The 21,223-nt window shown below is 39.8% G+C and overlaps 1 protein-coding gene across 1 annotated transcript in view; it reads left to right on the top strand.

The window, feature by feature from the left end:
- Nucleotides 1-2,478: 2,478 nt before the first annotated feature.
- The window catches only part of LOC309480649 (putative methyltransferase YdaC), a 190,191-nt gene continuing 171,446 nt past the window's right edge, over nucleotides 2,479-21,223 (top strand). Inside the window, exon 1 of the mRNA XM_082145274.1 lies at nucleotides 2,479-2,489. The gene's annotated coding sequence lies outside the window, so the exon portion shown is untranslated. The remainder of the gene's footprint in view (nucleotides 2,490-21,223) is intronic.

Raw genomic sequence — 21,223 nt, 5'->3', positions numbered from 1 at the left:
GGCCTGAGACCAGACAGAGAACCAAGAGCCCAACCATTGTGCAGAAACTGGCTCGCTCTTTCAGGATGCCATTGTGTGTATAGTCAGGGATTTTGGAGCAGGATTGTATGTTTTGGGAGTGTAATTCTTCTTCCTCCAAATGTGTTATAAATAATTGAGTGTTTCTTTAACTATTGTAACTTTTTGCCCTGTGATTTTTATTTTATTTTTTTAAGTATTTTCCACCTCAACGTCAATTTCACCACATCTCAAATTATTTATTGGCATTCTGTGGTGGAAATGACATTTTAAACATTTTTACTAAATGTACTGTATGTGTTAATACTATGTTCATACTGTACATTTGGTATAGTTTGACAAACTAAGCAATCTCTGGTGATTTTTTTTATTTTTATTAATATTATTTAAATACAATTTTAATAATTTGTTTATGCTTTTACATAGTTTGACAAAATGACATCTTTTTGAAAGAAAAAATGTGTGTTGTGATTGAAACAACTGAACAATTGAGGGACAGATATGCGTCACAGTGTGGTGCAGGCAGAAGAAGGAGAATCAAAATTTCCAATGCAAACTTTTACTAACAATATAATTCAAACAGGTACAGACAGGCAGAAGGTTCACACACACTTAGTAGGAAGGAGATCGGACAAAGACTGACTGAACAGAACTAAATACGAACACTGATGAACACAGATTGACAGAACACAGGTGATACAGATGAACAATAAAGGTCATGGAAACAAATGAGAGGCAGGAAAACAGAACAAAAGGAAGACAGGTGACTAATACAAACAAACACTGACACGTGACCGTACTCCCCCGTCCCGGTAGGCACGTCCTCACGCCGTAGATATACCAACTGAGGAGGGAGGGAACTCTGGAGGACGAAGAGCAGACAGAAGGCAGGAGGGACCAGGGCAGAGCAGGCTGTGCAGGTGGAGACGACGGAGGGAGGAGCCATGGTGGAGGCAGGGCTGACAACTCCAGGGGGCCGACTGATGGGGGCGAAGCAGGTGGAAAAGGAGACCAGGGTGGAGCCGGAGAGCCGACGAGCCCAGGCGACGCCAAGGATCCGGCAGGACATGGCGAAGCCGCCGGCTCTGGCGACTGAAGTGCAGGCGGGGACACAGAAGGGCGCGGTGGAGACAGAGGGAGTGAGGACCAAGGAGGAACAGAAAGGAGTGAGGAGTCCAATGGAGCCGGGGGGACAAAGGGATGAGGCGTAGCCAGAGGAGTGCAGTCCAGAGGCGAGGGTAGGTCGATGAGCGACCAAGGTGGATCCGGGGGGACGAGGGAGCCTGGCGAAACTGGTGAACTGATGGACCACAGTGGAACTGAGGGAGGTAGGAGCCAAGGTTGAGCTGATGGATCGACGGGCCGAGGTAGAGTCCTGGTTGCGGAGATTGGAGGCGGGGACCGGGGGTCCACCGACTGGGCTGGAGCTGCAGGCTGGCAGACCCACGGTGACCCCACCTCTCTGGAGGTGGATTGAGGAGCTGAGGGGCTGACAGACAGTGGCGGTAGAAGGGTTGAGAGGTGGTAGATGGGAGGAGGAGGGAGAGGGAGGCTAGGTGGGAGTTCAGATTAAGATACAGGCTCAGGGACAGAAGACTCAGGCAGGGGCGGTCTCGGCAGGACGAGACCCTGGACGGGTGGTCTCGGTAGGACGAGACTCTGGAACAGGGACTGGAACAGGTCTGGGAATATGGACAGTCCTTGGGGCTGGAACAGATCTAAAGATAGGAACAGGTCTGGGAACATGGACTGTCCTTGGGGTAGGAACATAACGGGGAACAGGAATCGGCGTGGTGGTGGCCATCCTGGCTCAGGCGGTGAGGCGGCCATCTTGGTTGAGGGCTCAAGCAGTGAGGCAGTGGCCATCTTGGCTGAGGGCTCAAGCGGCGGCCATCTTGGCTGAGGGCTCAAGCGGTGAGGCGGCAGCCATCTTGGCTGAGGGCTCAAGCGGCGGCCATCTTGGCTGAGGGCTCAAGCGGTGAGGCAGTGGCCATCTTGGCTGAGGGCTCAGGCGGCCATGACGGGACGAGACTCTGGAGTCAGCTGTTTTCTGGATGGGGGGGGTACATGTCTTCCAGACACTTGAGAATGGCGTCCCTCCAGGGAAGTCCTCGGGTGTTTGTAAGTTCAACTGGGTGGTAGTAGTTGGCCCCGATCCAATATAGTGTTCTGAGGGTCTCGTCATCATAGGGGGAGAGGATGGCAAGACAGCAGAACTCCACGGAGTAATCTACAAAGTTGAGACTCTTCGTGCCAAAGCAGCAAACTGTGCTGCCATATCCATTTTAACGGTCCGATCTTCTGTCACGGTGTGGTGCAGGCAGAAGAAGAGGGAGATTCAAAAGTTCCAATGCAAACTTTTACTAACAATATAATTCAGACAGGTAGAAGAAATACACTTCGTAGGACAGAGATCATGCAAAGACTGACTTTACTAGTGATGTGACATTTGAAGCGAGGCGTCGGAGCTTGTGTCGAGAAAAAATGGGCGTGCCAGATGAAGCCGCGATTCGAGGCTTGTGTTGTTAACTTGAAAATCACGTGACTAATGACAAACGAGGCCTCGGTTTGTGTGGATACGTCATCGGTTCGGTCCGAGTGTCGCTTCCGGATAAAAGGAGGTTCGAAACTGCGATCAGTGGCGCGGATACAGTGTTTTCTCTTGTGGCTCGCGCACACCGCACTTTCTTCACTCGGACGCGCGCTTCAATACGTTGCAGAGATCGATCTATTTATGAGGGGCCGTCTATATGAGTATGTGCGCGGAGAGTTTGTGTGTGCGTGCTCGTGTCTCAGATGAGTATGTGCACGAGTTTTTGTGTGTGTGTGTATGTGTGTGTGCTCGCGTCTCAGATGAGTATGTGCGCGGAGAGTTTTGCGCGTCTCGTGTGTGTAGAGTTTGCGTGTGTGTGCGTGTCTCGTGTGTGTAGAGTTTGCGTGTGCGTGCGTGAGCGACTTTAGATGTGACGTTGTGCATTTCATATAGTTGGAGCATTCAGCAGTATACATGTATGTGTGACTACTTAGTATATGTGTATGCAAGCGTTTTATGTGTTTGTGAATGAAGTTCGATTTAAGCCCTAGACGGCGCCTCAAAATATAATGCACACAGAGTGTCCCTGCTTGATATACAACCATTGATGAGCATAATAAAAAAAAATAATAAAAAATAAGAATGCGGATTAGAACCCAAAACCTCTGACACTCTTGACTAAAGTTAAAGTTCAGTTGCAGTGTTCCTCTTCGGGTAAGTCTAGTATTTTAATGCCAACTGCAAATCTTGCATATCAAGTATGAAGTATATCAAGTATATATTTATATGAGGCTATACTATGTGTGTTAAATATTTCTGCTCAGTGTCAGATACTTCACTGTTTTGTAAAAGTCTATAATATATAATATGTAATATAATATATATATATATATATATATATATATATATATATATATATATATATATATATATTAGGGCTGGGAATCGATTAAAAAAAATTAACTAATTAATTGCACAATTTCTGTAATTAATTGCAATTAATTGCGCTTCCCCCAAGCTTGTAATCATCAATATTTAAACTTAGAATCACCTAATTAAACAACACAGGAAAAAAAGGGAACAGAAAATAGCCCTATATTAAAATATTAAACATCAATATATCAATATATTATTCTTTTTCAATAATCAATCAACATAATCAATTTAACAGATTATTATTATTATTATTATTTTATTAATTATTAAAACAAAATATAGTCCTACAAAGCTATTATTACCAGAGCATGTGATCAGAGCAGGTCATTTTACCATTGTTGCCCAGCATGGCTATACCAGCTCAGCAAACAGAAGTCAACAGAGAAATTTCACGTTACTTGAGTGGACTTTACTTTTCCAGTGCTTAGTACATGATTGAAGCCTTTGGGCCGTTAACGACAGAGCCGCCGACACACACACACACACACACACACACACACACACACGGAACGGAGAGCTCGCCGCTGCTGGGCCATTAACGACAGAGCAAGCCGACACACACACACACACACACACACACACACACACACACACACACGCACGCACGCACGCACGCGCGCGCGCGCGGAGCACAGAGCGCGCCGACCGACCGACACACACACACACACTCACGCGCGCGTGCGCGCGGAGCACAGAGCGCGACGCACATACCGAGCGGAAAAGACCCGCTCATGAAAGCTGCCCGAGAATGAAACCTGACCGCCGAACATGGAGGGGCGGGACGGCATATTTCGGCCTTTTTAATAGCAGACGCAACAGGAAATCATTAAAACGAGGCAAAAAAAAAAAGTGCTGCGTCAATTGCGTTATTTTTTTTTTAACGCGTTAAACATTTCAAATTAATCGCAAAGATTAACGCGTTAATTCCCCCAGCCCTAATATATATATATATATATATAATAAATAATATGAGAAGACAACATTTTTATCTTAACTTAAGTGTTTCGGCTACATCAGTAGCCTTTTAAACGGCACAATTTTTAATTTAATCAGAAATCAGAAAATCTTTTTCAGAAAACACACACAGGTATTATTTTTTTGATAAAGTGTGTGCGGTTTCGTTTTCTTAAGTACCGGTTTAAGAACCGTTTAAGCACCGGAACCGTTTGAAAAATACAGAGTAGGCACTGGTTCAGAATGAATGAATTTGTCTGCTATTTCTTTGCACAGTAGCTAGGTGTCACTAGTGAGCAATGCTGAATGAAGCTTCGAGTAATGAACCTTTGGCTGAAGCAATGGGCTGCGAGGTATCAGTGGTTCACGAAGCCTCATCTTGCCATCACTAGACTTAACTGAATGGAACTAAATACAAACACTGATGAACACTGATTGACAGAACACTGATTTTCGATCTGATTGATCGAAGTGACATAGATGATGATGATGAACTAACACAGGGGATACAGATGAACTGATAAAGGTTGTCATGGAAACAAATGAGTGGCGGGAAAACAGAACAAAGACGTGACTAATACAAACAAACACTGACAGTATGATTTGTTGAAAAAACAAACGTGTGAATATTCACAGATTAATTATTGAAAAGATTTTTCAATAAGATAAAGATTAAAGAAGTTTGTTTCAATTATCATACTTTTAAATAATCAAAAGTTAGTTAAATAAAGTCAAAGTTAACTCGATAAAATCTTTAACACACACACAAAAAACAAAACAAAAAAAAACGTAAAAAAATATTTTTAATGTGACTCTCATTCATTGAAATCTGTTTGTGTTAATAAAAATTTCCCAACATAAAAGTGCCTGAATTTATTGAAACACCCTTTCACATGTTCACAGTCCAGAAACATTTGTGGAATATGTGAAATATAATTATGACACCCTTAGGAAAGAAGATTATAATGTTTATTTGATAGTTAGATGGCCTTTCTTTCTGTGCTTCTCTTCACTTGTATGTCGGGGCTGAGTTCAAACATACCTAAGACCTATTGTCTATAATCATTCATTGCATTTGTAAGCAGTATCATCTCCGCCTTCAGGATTAATTGAGTCTTGTCATATCTGGTATGCATTATATTGCTGCTATGCTAACATCTCTTTTTAATGGTTTTTAACCTCTTTTCAACTTTAATCCTCTACTGGTTCATGTCATTTATAAAATGGGCAGAAAAAACTAAACAATGTCTTTTCACTTTTATGAAGTCAAAGACGCCCTGTTTTATTTAATCCTCTGAAATGTGATATAATTCTGTTATTTACCACTTTCTAGGGCAAAGGTCATTAAAAACCTGATTTGGAAATGTTGTTCAGTTCAAAACAAATCAGGTGATTTTATTTTTTATTTTTATTTTTTATTTTTTTACTTGTTTCATAATATAGTCCATAAAGGGGGAGTTACTCTCATTCCAGTCATAACAACATTCAGACTCCTATAGGAGATTTTTTTAATTATTTTTTTTATTAGAAATAAGGACCATATATGTTATATTAAACCAGTTGATGTGTATTAGGACAGCAGATACTTCACACCAGCAGTGTTTTCCAGCAGTTCACCCACAATCCTCACAAATCCACAAACAAACAGACCTTCTTTCTCTGTCCATTCTCGCTTGTGTTTCACCTGTTGAAAGTCGAGTTTGTTTAAAATGATCGCCATGGTAACAGAATTTGTTGGTAGCGAGCTTGTCACGCCATGGGCTCATGTTTGTTGAGCCATGTGAAACTGTCATTGCAGCCCAACAAAGCTAGGATTTCCTAATGTTTTTCCTCAATTTTGGTACTTAGCGGTGCTTGTTCGGGCAAGCATGACTACTGTTGCTCATAATACAATTCCATGTGTAACTCATCCCATGAACAAGAAAAATACCTCAAATTCTTCCATATTTAAAATATCATAGAATTACATTTAAGGATTTCATGTCATATACAGGCCATTGTGAGACATAATTCCGAGAAATTAAACGGAAACAAGCGGAAACAAGCTTCCATAGAAACCAGGTAGAATCCACTAGAATAGCAACATGCTAAAAACATAACACAACAGCAACGGCTCCTAATTTCTTTAAAATCATGTAAAACTCAAGTTTACCAATGCAGTCCAAAGAGGGTGATGTAAGGGCACAATAATGTATGGTTCATAATCATGTGTTTTCTTGTTATTTTTCCATTGTGTTGTCATTGAAAGGAGCCTATAGTCAAATACGCAACACAAAACACACGCCCACATATAGCATATATGTCTCTGACAGCAAGATATGTGTAGCTTTCAACATTCTCTCATAACCCAGAAGATCCCTTTAGATATATTTGTCAAGCATAATTTGCAGGTCTAGTGTGACTCATGCGGTTAAACATCAACCTGTTTGCGGTTTTAAGACTGGGTGGAAACTAACAATTCTTCTTTTCCGTTCAGTGGGCCGGAAAAATGTGACTTACTGTAAATGACGCTAAAGTGAATAACTGAATGCCATTAAGCATTTCATATTGAATTTGGCAGTCAGATTGTTTGTTTAGGCGGCTTGTAGTCAGAGGATGTTTAGTGAGCACGTGTCAGGCCCTCTGGGCATTCATAAGTCATCACTCTTTATTTGTTAGGGCAGCCCATGCAGGGCAGATGGTCACAGGATACAACACAGACTCGATCTGGAGGCCAAATGGGCTTTTTTCAAATCAACATTTTTGTTGTTGTTGTTTTTGTGATAATATATGATTAGAGAGAGCAGGATGATTCAGTCCTTTAGGAATCAGCTACTGGCACTAAACCTGGATGTTTCAAACATAAAATGTTTTGATTTTGTTTTAAATGTAAGTTTAATTTAAACTTAAAAATAGTTATCTGTGCAGTATTTTGTGTGAAACAAATGTTTTACCCCTTGATTTCACCCAGTAAAAAATAAATTACAATCATAAAAATAAGCATTAGATAAAATTGTGACATCAAGGAATAAAAGAGGCTTGAAAAATCAATATGGATTTAACAAATATGAACTTATATTCGTTTGATTACTAAATACTAAATAACATTATTAACACTATTTCTACAGTGTGAAATAAATAATTACATACATTTTCTTGTTATAACAGCCATAACTCTGTCACCAATGCTATTTAGTAAGGGCATTGATCAAACAAATATATTTTTTTTCTCTAATTTATAGGAAATATAAGTTTAGCAGTAACTACAAATTGATATAGCAAATTGATAATTCCTTTTGGGTGCATCATTCTGGCATTATTTCATTTGAATCAGAATCACAAAGTGCTTTATTGCCAAGTATACAGGGAATTTGTTTTGGTGGCAAAAGAAGCTTCCAGTACACAACAACAGTACTCAGATAAAGATATATGTGAATAAGATATATATATATATATATATATATATATATATATATATATATATATATATATATACAAAATAGACACATTTGTATGTACAGCAGGTGTGCTATATACAAATAGAATACAAAACAATGTACAGGGAATGGAATACGAAGAGGTAGGGTATTGTCGAATAAATATAGTATATATTTATAAGTGATATTGCAGATGTTATCATTGCACAGTGAGGAAAGCATTTAACTGTTGATGAGGTAGATTGCCTGGGGAAAGAAACTTCTCTTGTGCCTGGTTATTCGGGTGCTCTGTGTTCTCTAGACTAGACGGCAAATGCTCAAAGAGAAGGTGATTTGGATGTGAGGGGTTCAGAGTGATTTTCTGAGCCCTTTTCCTCACTCTGGATGTATACAGTTCTTGGAGGTTGGACTTGGGGTCACCAATGATCCTCTCAGCAGTCCAAGTCCTCTGATGTCCCCTGATCTCTGATTTGGTGGCTGAGCCAAACCAGACAGTTATTGAAGTGCAGAGGACAGACTCAATATCGTCTGAGGAGCACTGTATCAGCAGGTCCTGTGGCTCAGCTGGTGAAGGAAGTTCAACCTCTGCTGGGCTTTTTCACAATAGAGTCTCTGTGATTGTCCCACTTCAGGTCCTGAGAGATGGTATTGCCCATGAACCTGAATGACTCCACTGCTGCCACAGTGCTGCTCATGATGGTGAGTGGGGGAGTGTTGGGGGGTTTCTCCTGAAGTCCACGATCATCTCCACTGTTTTGAGCATGTTCAGCTCCAGGTTGTTATATGTTCAACCCCCTGCCTGTATGCAGTCCTGTCACCGTTGTGTATGAGACCGATGACGGTAGTGTTGTCAGCAAACCTCAGGAGTTTGACAGAGGGGTCTTTGGCGGTTGAGTCATTGGTGTACAGTGAGAAGAGCAATGGGGAGGGGACGCACCCCTGGGGGCGCCAGTGCCGATTGTGCAGGTGGTAGACGTGAGTTTCCCAGTCTCTGTAGCTGTTGCCTATCTGTCAGAAAGCTGGTCGTCTACTGACAGATAGAGCTGGGAACTATGGTTAATATAGTCCGAAGTAGTGCTGGGGTGACGGTTTGAAAGCAGAACTGAAGTCCACAAACAGGATCCTCACATAAGCCCCTGGTTTGTCCAGATGTTGCAGGATATAATGTTCCACTGACCTGTTTTCTTGATAAGCAAACTTCAGGGAGTCTAGCAAGGGTCCAGTGATGTCCCTCAGGTAAGCCAATACCAGTCTCTCAAATGACTTCATAACCACAGATGTTACAACAACAGGTCTGTTGTCATTAAGTCTTTTTGGGAATGGGACTATGGTGGAGCGTTGAAGGGACTTTGCACAGCAGTGTTAAAGATCTGTGAATAGATGAAGGCCAGCTGGACAGCACAGGTTTTTAGACTAGGCCTTTCCTTGTTTTCTGTTTCCTGAAGATCCGACACACATCCTCTTCACCCGAAGTGCAGGAGGGGGGAGAGTGGGGTTGACCCATGTATATATAGTTTGCTGGACAAGAACATTGTAATTGAGTTTGACGTCCTTTATTGTATTTCTTTCCAAACTGAGTTTGCACAAAGTGCATATTTCGTTGTGACAGAACTGAAGAGAATAAAGGAAGAGGCAAGAAAAAAAGCAGCATACCATTTCAAACAGGCAGTCTACTTCAATGCTTTCGTCTGCTGCCCCCATCTGGTGATCAAATCGAACAACAATCATCCTCAAGTGAGAAGTGTGTTTTTGTGTTCCTGCTGCTGTGGTCAATATCTTTTGCAGCATTACAGTAACCCTAAAAGAAGAACTCCCAAAAGGCATGTGCTGTAAAATGACCCTTAATTCCACCTCATGCTCATATGCTCATTTTAAATTTTAAACTAAACCTAGCTTGTCAAGCTGAAATGTCTGATAGTCCAGCCACCTCGGTTCACCTCAGAGCCCCCCGGTGTGGCGGGGTCTGTGAGTCTGGTGTCGGGGCAGAGGGTGCAGGTTTGGGAAACAGGAGCTCTCATTAATACAGCAACAAAAGCGGTCCTGTTCCGCTCTGCCTGCGTATCTCTGAGGCAGGTGGATAGAATATCTTTCTGCTTTGTTGTGTCTTTTGTGTGACCAGACAATGAAGATCTTTTGCCCCCCCTCCCCAATCGAAGATGAATGAAAGGCTTTCTTCGAGCCAGAAATATGTCAGGACTGTGTCAGCTTGAAAGTCTGGGCTGTTTTTTTTTTGCAACTGACTGTATTAGCCTGACTGGAAGGCTTTTTCACCCAAAAGATGAGTAAGTTATGGTGTAATTGCACACTAGAGGGCAGTAGACGTATTATGGTTGCACAGTTTGCACAATTGAGTGCAATTGCTAGTGAATCTGATACTGCAATACAAAATAGCATACAAACATATACAGTATGTTTGGTCTTACTAAAGAGATATGTGCTGGACAGAGTAAAAAAACAACATTTACACACCTAAACCAGAATAATAATTAATCGATATACTTAAGTGTGAACTAAATGTAATGTTTAAACTTTAAAGGAACTTAATTGTATGTTATTTGAAATTAAATGAATATTTAGCTATTATAGTTTAAATTTATATTAGTGTTTTTGACCCACTTAAGAAGGACTTAAGTATATATTTATATGCAATTTCATAATTACTTCTATTGTCTTTGAAAAATATGGTTAAAGTTACTGCTGAATGCACTGACAAACATTTATGGTAAACTAAAATATACTATCATGCCACTAATTATCATAGTCATAATAATCATGAAACTATTTTTAAATATATTTTTATTAAACATTTATAATGATCAAGTTGCAATAGTACATTTCAAATATATAACTATAACACACTACGGTTAGAAATGTAAGTATGTAAATAAGTGTACTTTTTTTAAAAGCATGACAAATTATTATTTAATCATTTAAATTGTACTTTAAAGTCAAACTTGACATTGACTTGACATTATTACAAAGTGCACTTTCTAAAAAGATGGTAATACAAAGTGTATTTAAGGTGCCTTTTATTTCATCAGTAATATAATATAAGTGTACGTTTGTAAAAAATATACTTTGAATTTTTACCACTTAAAAGTGCTCAATAAATAGAATAAACGTTTTCACAAGGGTGGTCAGGATGTTCAAACAAACATTTTTGATAGTGACAGAGCCACAATGTATTTTAAAAATAAATGTATTTTAGCATTTAACACTTCACTTTTAATGAAGCTGTAGCTTTGATGTTTTACTAGTACTGATGACCTACTTTTACTTCATTAGAAACAAACAAACAAAGCCAGAATCTGATTAACTTTTCACCACACATACGCACATGCACACACACACACACACACACACACACACACACACACACACACACACACACACGCACGCACACACTGTTTTCCCTGTAGAAGATGGTTTCCTTCTGTTTTCCATCGACGAGCCAAACAGATGCCTGTTCTTCCTCATAAACATCTCGAATACACAACCAAATTACTCCATCTTTCCACCTTTTTCCACCATGCGTTTGGTGTAAATAAATAAAAATACAATTCCAGCGCAGTGGAACTGAGGGCATTTTAAACTATTATTTCTAAGACATTTAAACAAAACTATAAAAGTTTTATAGTTATTACATTAGTTATTTTGTTTGACACACATTTGGTGCCTCAAACTTTCCATGGAGGATGCAGTAATAATTCTCATAAAGTAAACGAGAAAATCTAACTACATTATATATAAAATGAGCAGATGTTTGCCAATACACACACACACACACACACACACACACACACACACACACACACACACACACACACACACACACACACACACACACACACACACACACACACACACACACACACACACACACACACACAACAGTGTCAGTGAAGCTTATTTAGTGCCGGGTATTAACCTTGTAATAATGCTCAGAGCAGTGATTATTCAACTCTACACCAGCTCCCCTATAATTACTCTGAGGTGATCATATAAATCTATTTTTATAGGACATAAGTGATATGAATGCCAATAATTACTTCCTAATTACTTCAGATTTGACAGGAGATTCAACTGGGTAATGAGTTTAATAGTGCAGTGGGGTTAGAAGGGAATAAGAGTGAGCAGAAGAAATGAACAAGAGGTTGAAAGAGTTTACAAAAGAAGTGAGGAAAGAGGAAACTCTAGAGGAAGAGGAACTAAAAAAAAACGAGGCGGTGAGAGTGGAAAATTAATTTGCTTGATTTAGCCAAGCACAACATCAACATCCTGGAACAACTTTCCTATGAAATTCATTAGGCTGATTTCTTTAGAAAGTAAACAGCGTGCCGGGATCAAAACATTGCTCTGTTTGTTTGAGTATCTGACCAGCTCAACATAGCAACACTGACTCAACCAATGGCGTGAGTTTGGAGTCGTGGCTGTCTGTATTTCTGACCAATGGAAGACAGGGTGAAGAGTTTAGGAAACCTATTTGAAAACAGTCATTATATGTCACAGAAATTACACCCTTCAATTAAATTTGTAAGATTTAATGTCTAAGTAAAGTGAAATTACATTCCAAATAAATTTTAAACTGAATTGTATATCTGTACACCTGTTTCTTAGTTTAAAGCTGGTGCAGACGCCTCAACTGGAGGCCCCTGGCAGTCAGAGACCCCGGGGCCATAACCCATCCTTACTAAGGCTGACTAGAGTCATATCATTAAATTATTTGAATCTGGTTTGCTTATATTCCTTCACACATCTCTCCCAGATTATTTACATTCAAATGTTTTCATTTAGCTGACCCTTCTGAACACCCTTCCAGTTGAGGAATACTAGCGATTAATTTTAAGAAGTCAATAAACACAAAGTTTCAGTCAGTGTTCAAGATATAATTTAGATATAGAAATTAAGGAAGAGTAAGAGCATACTGTAGATGAATAAGTGAAAGCATAAAGGAGAAAATTAAGGGCAGTTAAGTTTTAGTTCTGTGCAATCAATCAATCAACCAATAATTTTTTCAATCAATCAATCAATCAGTCAGTCATTTTTATCAATCAATTTGAATCAATTAATCAATCAGGTCAGTCAATCATTTTTTCAAACCAATATATTTTTTCAATCAATCAATCAATCAATCAATAAATTAACCAACCAATCAATCAATAAATTAATCAATCAATCATTAATCAATATTTTTCAACCAATCAATCAATCACCCAATCAATCAACCAATATATCAATCAATCAATAACCTTAACATATTTTTTGTTGTTGAAAGAAGTCCCTTATATGCTCATCAAGGATGCATTTGTTTAATCAAAATACATACAAATATTTTGAAATATTATTAGTTTATGCATCATTACTCCAGTCTTTAGTGTCACATGATCTTTCAGAAATCATTCTAATATGCTGATTTGGAGGAGACCCCGGGGAAGACCTAGGACACGCTGGAGGGACTATGTCTCCCAGCTGGCCTGGGAACGCCTCGGTGTCCCCCCGGAAGAGCTGGAGGAAGTGTCTAGGGAGAGGGAAGTCTGGGCATCCCTGCTTAGACTGCTGCCCCCGCGACCCGGCCCCGGATAAGCGGAAGAAGATGGATGGATGGATGGATGGATGGATGGATGGATGGATGGATGGATGCTGATTTGCTGCTCAAGAAATATTTCTGATTATTATCAATGATAAAAAAAGATCTTACTGACCTTAAATTTTTTATTGTTAGTGTACATAGGATATATAAGATAAAACTTCCAGTATCCAGCCAAGTTAAAATGGTCCAGAGCCGCTGATCCTTGCATGCTTTGTTCTTTTCATTTACTAAATTGAGACAAAACCCACCATGAATCTGAATCTGCATAATTTTTTTTTTTTTTTAAACAGAACGGTGAATGATATATGCCATTAGACATGACATATTTAGAGCTGCCATAAATCACTGAATGTCTCTCCCTCTCTATACGTTGACCTCAGCTCTCCTCCATGTGCTTCAACATGCTGCCATTGTATCCATTTATCAATACATCAGCTAATGGCCTGGCAAAGCCACCACAACAATAGTCTCTGCTTTCAAAGACAGCGTGACATAACAAAGGCTATTTTCCTCCCTTCTCTCCTCTCTGTTTCACTCTTTCTTTTATCATTCCACAAGGTTTCCTCCGGGGTGTCAAATGGGTTAAAGGGCTACGAATGCCCTCTGACACTTTGCTTTCCCTTTTGCGCTTTCATATATTTTTTTCCATTCTCTGTTTACCTCTGTATCTCCCTTTCTCGCTTTCTATGTGTTGGCCTTAATCTAATCAGAACAGGGTGTAAATTATTCAGGGAAGCTTGTTGAATAAAGGTCTTTGATTGTCAATTGTATTGTCTAGCCTGCTGCATTATTGAAAACCCTTCCATAAGTGACTATTGCCATGACGGAGTGTTACAAAGGCACGTGCCCTCACACGCCAAAGAAACACCCTTGCTCATTGCTCTCTTCTGCTCTTTCACATTCTGTTCATATGTGACTGATCATCAAGGTCACTCGCAGGAGGCTGCATGCGCTCCATAGTGTGTGCAGACATTTTCAATTCGCAGCCAGAAAGAGCCAATTTTATTTCAAGTTCCTAATAGTCTCCAGGCTCAGACAAGCAGAAAAGAGACACAAAACCTTGAAACCCAGCGTAGGTGGGAGAGCAACTGTCTCATATAAAGGCGTGCTATTTCTCACACCTTTTCACATTAGAAACACTTCTCATTTGACATACGCTGTAAAAAAAATAAAAAAAATAAAAATACATAGGCTATCTAAATTTATGGTAAAAACTGGCTGCTGTGGTTGAAATATATGATGACTTTTGAGGCATGATAAAATGCAATTGTGGTGACTGTATATTTTAAAGTCCTCTAATGTATGTATCATTAAATAATAAATTGTGATTTAATTAACTTGTATCTTTAAATATTTACATGAACAAATATAGTATATATATAATGTTTTTTATTTATTTTATTTTATTTTAATATATGCATCATATTACATTAATTAATAACCACCACAATGAAACAATAACTTAACGTTAAATTACATAAAATTGTCTTTCCATGAACACTGGCTTATAAACATACAGAGCCACACAAACACAAAATATCATCAGGATAAAAACATCAAAATATCAACAATGCAATAAACATTAACAAAGAGACTTCTGGGAATTACATTTTTCACAGTTTTTCAGTGTAAAGTATCATAATTTTAGTACATGTATATACATTACACTTTATATTCAGTGTGTAAATGTACATTGTGTAACTTTTGGCCCTCTAGAAAAAAACTAAAAACTGCATGCATTTTGCAAAAGAACATTGTTTTGGTTGTGCTTCGGCTCTGTGTGACTGTACAGATGAATATGGTTATCCCTGATATATATATATATATATATATATATATATATATATATATATATATATATATATATATATATATTGCAAAATGTTGTGTTAACATTATAAGTAAACCTCAGGAACATATTTAACTTGACATAATTACAAAGTGCACTTTTTAAAAGTGTGTGTTAAGAAATAGTCATGAAATTGTACTCTCTAAGTACACTTGAGTGGCCTTTTAATTCATTAATATTACCTAAAAATATCTTTCTCTTCATCAATGTGCTTTCAGTGCACAACGAACATCTCATTGTGACGGTTTCATCAAATGGTCCTGATGTGCTGTCATGTACTAAAAGCCTTAGGCATTTCTTCAGTTTATTTAATTTTTTTGGCAGGATTTACTGAAGAGAAGAGCATTCATGTCTTCGATTTATGGAGTGTGGGACGTGAACTCCTCATGTGTCGTCCTTGCGAGTAATTTATTTTTTCTTTGTTTCATCCAAAGTCATGTGACGGTTGTGCAGGAGCCCCACTCCATTTGCAAATGAAATCCAATTACAGAGCGAGCCCTGATGAAAATGATTGAATGGTAAAGGACTTTACATCTTAACCTATTATATTTAGTTTGATTTAAATATGTACAATATGTAAAAAGAGTCCAAAGGTAAATCCTTTCCAGCAGCATCCATATTCAGATGAAGTGCTGGTGTACAGAATGTACTGTAAATAATTACCTCATTGTTTGGGCTGCTGCTTTGTTCATCTCCTCCTAATGTGGATTTGCTCTTTATTAATTTTGAAAAGATTGGCCGCTCTCAATGGAATTAAATCTTAGCACCAGCCAGTATTCATTTCAGAGAGCGGGCGGAAGAGAGAGGTCCTGGAGTGAGGTGAGGAACCAGGTGATGAGCATTATGGCTTCAAATGACCCGTATTATTGTTGTTGCTCCTAAAAGCAGATGAAATGTGCACTTGTCCAGTCAGATTAACACTTCTAGATATGTTGGGAGTTTACCTGAGGTGAAGTGTCTCTCAAAACTCTCCCCTTGGATCACACAGTCAACCACCCTGAATAGATCACTAACAGGAACAGTCTCAACTGAATACAGACGAGAACAGTCTCTCGCTAGAATACAGATCACAACTACATGTTTTGAGTTAAACTGTGAATATGCTGTAATAGTGAGAAAGCTTCATGTCATCAGAACCTTTTTTTGTTATTTAATTTTGCTAAAGAATTGCACCAAGATTACATGGACAATACCACTGGAACAATTTGCGGTTAAGTGCCTGATCAACAATCTATTGCTTTTATAAAGCAACATAAAATTGCAACATTATGCAACAAATTACGAATTCACTTATTTAGACCGAATGAAAATAGTTTAGCAGATGGATTCTGTGCTGTGTGGTTTGGGTACAGTTGTGTATAAATTAATAAACATTATAATATAAATATGAAGTTTGCAATAAATATCAGCAGTCAATTGTCAGGTTTATATTCTGTTTTGGTTAAGCTTTTGTGTTCCCAGTTCCTGTGCTTATTTCCTGTCTTCCTCAGTTGAACTAGCAGAAGACGGCATTCGTCACACCATCAGGCCACTACGAGTACCTTGTTATTCCATACGGGCGGTTCGACTCACCCTCCGTATTCTGCATTCTCTGTATTATACCCTTCCTTGGTTATGTCATCAAGCAACATGGCATCCCGATGAACCAGAGGAAGGTAATGCCCGTTGAGAGCTGACCACAACCATCATCTATCAAGAAGCTGCAACGCTTCCTCGGGTTCGCCAACTTCTACGGGAGATTCGTTAACAAATCCAGCAAGATCAGTTCTCCAGTTACCTCCTTGCTTCGCAATGGGCCCAAGTCTCTGTCCTGGAACCACGATGCTACTAAAGCCTTCAACCAGCTAAAGAAAGCCTTCTGTGCGTCCATCATCCAAAACTCCATCCATGCGCCTTCTATTCTAAAAAACGTTCCCCGTCGAAGCACAACTAAGACATAGGTAACCGCAAACTACTGGCCATCAAACTGGTGTTAGAAGAGTGGCTTCACTGGCTGGAGGGAGTTAAAAACCATGAAGTGGAAATGAAGTGATCACTGACCACTGTAATATAGAATACCTCAGAGAAGCCCAAAGACTCAAGCTCGCTGGGCCCTGTTATTCACTCGGTTCAACTTCACAGTTACTTATTGACCTGGTGACAAGAATCAGAAGGCTGACACCCTATCCCGGATACACAATCCAGAAACCACGTGTACTCCTCCAAAACCCATTTTTCCTCCAGCCATCATTGTCAGTCCCATCCAGTGGTCCCTCGATGACCAAATCGCGGAATCCTCGTTGTCAGAACCTGCTCCGCCGGGAGGTCCTGAGGGACTGACCTATGTACAAACCTTCGTCTGTCCCTCATGGATTCAGTACACACCTCTCCGGGCTCTGGACACCCAGGCAGCCAGCTGACCCTCTTGCTTATCAGCAACTGCTACTGGCCCAATATGGCCCAGGAGGTCTCCCAATATGTCAGAGAATGCTCAGTCTGCGCCATCTCCAAAGTCCCATGCCAACTCCCTGAGAGCTAATTGGTACCTTTACCTGTCCAGAGTCGACCCTGGTCCCACTTAGGAATCGACTTCCTTACTGATCTACCACCCTCTAATCCCTCTGAAAGGATTATCTACTGCCCTAGAAATGTCCGAAACCCTCTTCCAACAACTCTTCCGTCACTTTGGGATACCCTAAGACATCTTCTCTGACCGACTGTCCACAATTCATCTCCAGAGTGTGGCGCGCCTTCTTCTAACTTCTTGTAGTAACACTAAGCCTGTCATCAGGGTACCACCCTCAGTCCAACTGCCAGACTGATCAGAAGATTCAGGAGATCGGGTGATACCTGCGGTCAAATTGACACAATCGCCAAAACAGTTGGAGCTGTTTCCTCCCTTGGGCCGAGTATGCACAGAACTCTCTGCGCTAAGCCACCACAGGACTAACACCTTTCCAGTGCATACTCGGCTACCAACCGCCCGTATTTCCCTGGTCAGGTGAGCCATCCGATGTTCCAGCTTTCCATCATTGGTTCCAAGAGAGCGAGAGGGTCTGGGACTCAGCCCACATCCATCTACAGAGGGCAGTTCAGAGACAGAAGAGCCAGGTCGACCCCAGAAGAGCTGCTACACCCCAATACCATCCAGGGCAGAAGGTCTGACTCTCTACCAGGGACATCCATCTTTGACTGTCCTGTCGCAAGCTGAATCCCTGCTATGTCGGCCCCTTCACCATCCAGAGGTAGATAAACCATGTCCCCTACCGGTTAAACCTTCCTCCTCATTACCATACTGCAACTTCATTTCATGTGTCCCAACTCAAGCCCTTCATTAACCCTCTGGTTCCTTCTTCCCCAGGGTCTGGTGCTGATGACATGCCTCCTCCCCCTCCAGTGGATGCTGCGGAGGAGAACATCTACCAGGTCAACACCATTCAGGGGTGCATTTCCCAAAGGCATGGCCAGCTAACTATGGTCGCAAGCTCTGTAGTTATCAGCATAGTTCAATGAGTCTGTGTTTCCCGAAACCATAGTTCTAACGAACATTCGCAAACAGCATCGCAACGTTGTGTGTTTGGAATGACAGCTCTTGACCTGTGGTTTGAAGCATAGTTTCTTGTTTGCATGACATATGGACTTAATAAATCCTTATCTTGAGCCAAATAAGCAAGCTAACATTCAGTACAATCTGTATATTTTATTTAGAATACATACAAATGTAATTTACGTCTTTTAGTTTGTCAAGAGATTTAAAGCGTCGTTTTTGAAGAGTGTGCATGTGCTAACGTTCCCTACTACGTAAGAATGAGCCTATTTTAAAGCAAAATAACTGAGAAAATGAGAAATAGTCCTCAGATGTCATGTCTGTCGTTTATATCAAAACATCTAGCGTTAATTTGATCTCAAACAGTTTCATTAAAAGTAGTTATCACTCCACCACATGCGTGATGTAATAAAAACCAACGTGGTTGAACAACCACTTTGCGACAATATGGTTTCGGGAAACAGTCATGACTAGCAAGTTGATTTCTTCAATGATGCATCGTGCTATGGTAGTTAAGCAGTGAGTTACGTCGTTGTACAGGAAACGCCCCCTGGACTCCCGACAACGGGGCGGCCTACTTGAATACCTCGTTGACTGGGATGGTTTTGGCCCAGATGAGAGATCTTGGGTCACCTGGGACGACATATTGGTCCCATCACTGCAACACAAGTTCCATGCAAATCATCCCAATCGTCCGGCACCTAGAGGCAGAGGCCATCCCCGTCATCGTCCGCCGCAGTCATCAGGAGCTGCCCGGGGGAGGGGAGGCACCAGACCTCTACACTCCACCCACACGTTCCCAATCACCGGAATTCTGATGGACATCACCTGCAACAGCCAGTGTTGGGGGATAGATAGATAGATAGATAGATAGATAGATAGATAGATAGATAGATAGATAGATAGATAGATAGATAGATAGATAGATACTTTATTAATCATTCTAATGAAATTAGATTTGTTACAATATCAGCAACCACATTCAATCCTCGCACACAGACAACATCAATCTATCTACCTTACTACATTCAGAAAACAAAAACGTTCACTAAAGCGTTACATGTAACAAAGTTACATAATTTAATTACAAAATAAATGTAACTGTAATCAGGTACAGTTACTGAGATGAAATGTGTAATTAAATTACAGTTACTTATGATAATGTTAACGATTACAAAGGGGTTACATCTGAATTTTTTCTATAAAAAGCAGGGTGCACGAAGGGATGGAAATACATAATGTTGACAGACAGGTAGGACATTGTATCACTGCATTCAAACCGAATGACATTGTTTTGTCCGGAGACTTCCACAAAAGATTTAAATTTTTTTGTTTTAAATTTAGACCACTTCTATTATTGATTGCTATAAGGATGTGAAGAGAGTTTTAACCAGTATAACAAAAAGAGTTTATCTTTTTTTTTTTTTTTTGCCAACCTTTGAGGACCTATCAGCTTGCACCATCTAGAGTTTCATGACAGAACTTTGTATTTAAAATAAAATAAAATAATTTAATACTTTTATTTGGCAAGGATGCATTAAATTGGTCAAAGTGACAGTAAATACAAGATACATTACATTTCTATTTCAAATAAAGGCTGTACTGTAGAATTTATTTTCTGTCTGCGTCGAATACCCGGATGACCTGTTACATTTGCATTCAGTGTAACATGAATAATAATTAAAAAAAATAATAATAATCTTGATTTATTATTTGATTTGACAGTGAATTAAGTTGGAATAATACTCGGAATTGCAAACAGTATATATTTTTTCACATACTATTTAAAAAAATAGTAAGCTATACAGTGTATATTTTGTCAGTATGCAGTGAGCAGTGTGCTTAGTCTTCTTTACCAAACATAGCCTTAGATTTTGTTTAATGTTCATTGCTTGTAAAAGGGAATGTTAACTGGCTTCAGACAGCCTTGCAAAACATGAAGAGAAAAAAACAGGCCGAGGTGAATGAGGATGACTCACTCGCTCCCTTATGCGTTTTACCTAGTGGTCATTATATTTGGCCACCTGTTCACTTCATGTGACAAATCCTTACTGGAAGTATTTCAGCATGTTGTGTAATAATAGTTTAAAGGGTATAATAAAGTCAGTTAGAAACTGTAGGCTCTCAGTTAAGTATTTTTCGCAGTATTTATGAATGGTTTGGATAATATCAGAGTGTAACAGAGAGATTTGTTGTTGGTATCTTCAGATGCTTCCAGAACTTCCTGCTCCTTTTCTGAGATTACATTCACACCCTGAGGTGTACAGGTAGAAGTTGTGTAGTTGTGCATCTCAAGGACAATTATGTCTTTGGTGTACAGCATGAATCACTTCTCACTGCTAGATAACATGATGTGTTATTGTGATTGTGCAGAAAAAGTGACAACTGGTCAAAATGTATA

This window comes from Leuciscus leuciscus, assembly GCF_965113295.1.
Source record: "Leuciscus leuciscus genome assembly, chromosome: 18".
NCBI lineage: Eukaryota > Metazoa > Chordata > Actinopteri > Cypriniformes > Leuciscidae > Leuciscus > Leuciscus leuciscus.
The sequence above is the reverse complement of the archived record's forward strand: the minus strand, read 5'-3'. Positions and strand labels throughout refer to the sequence as shown.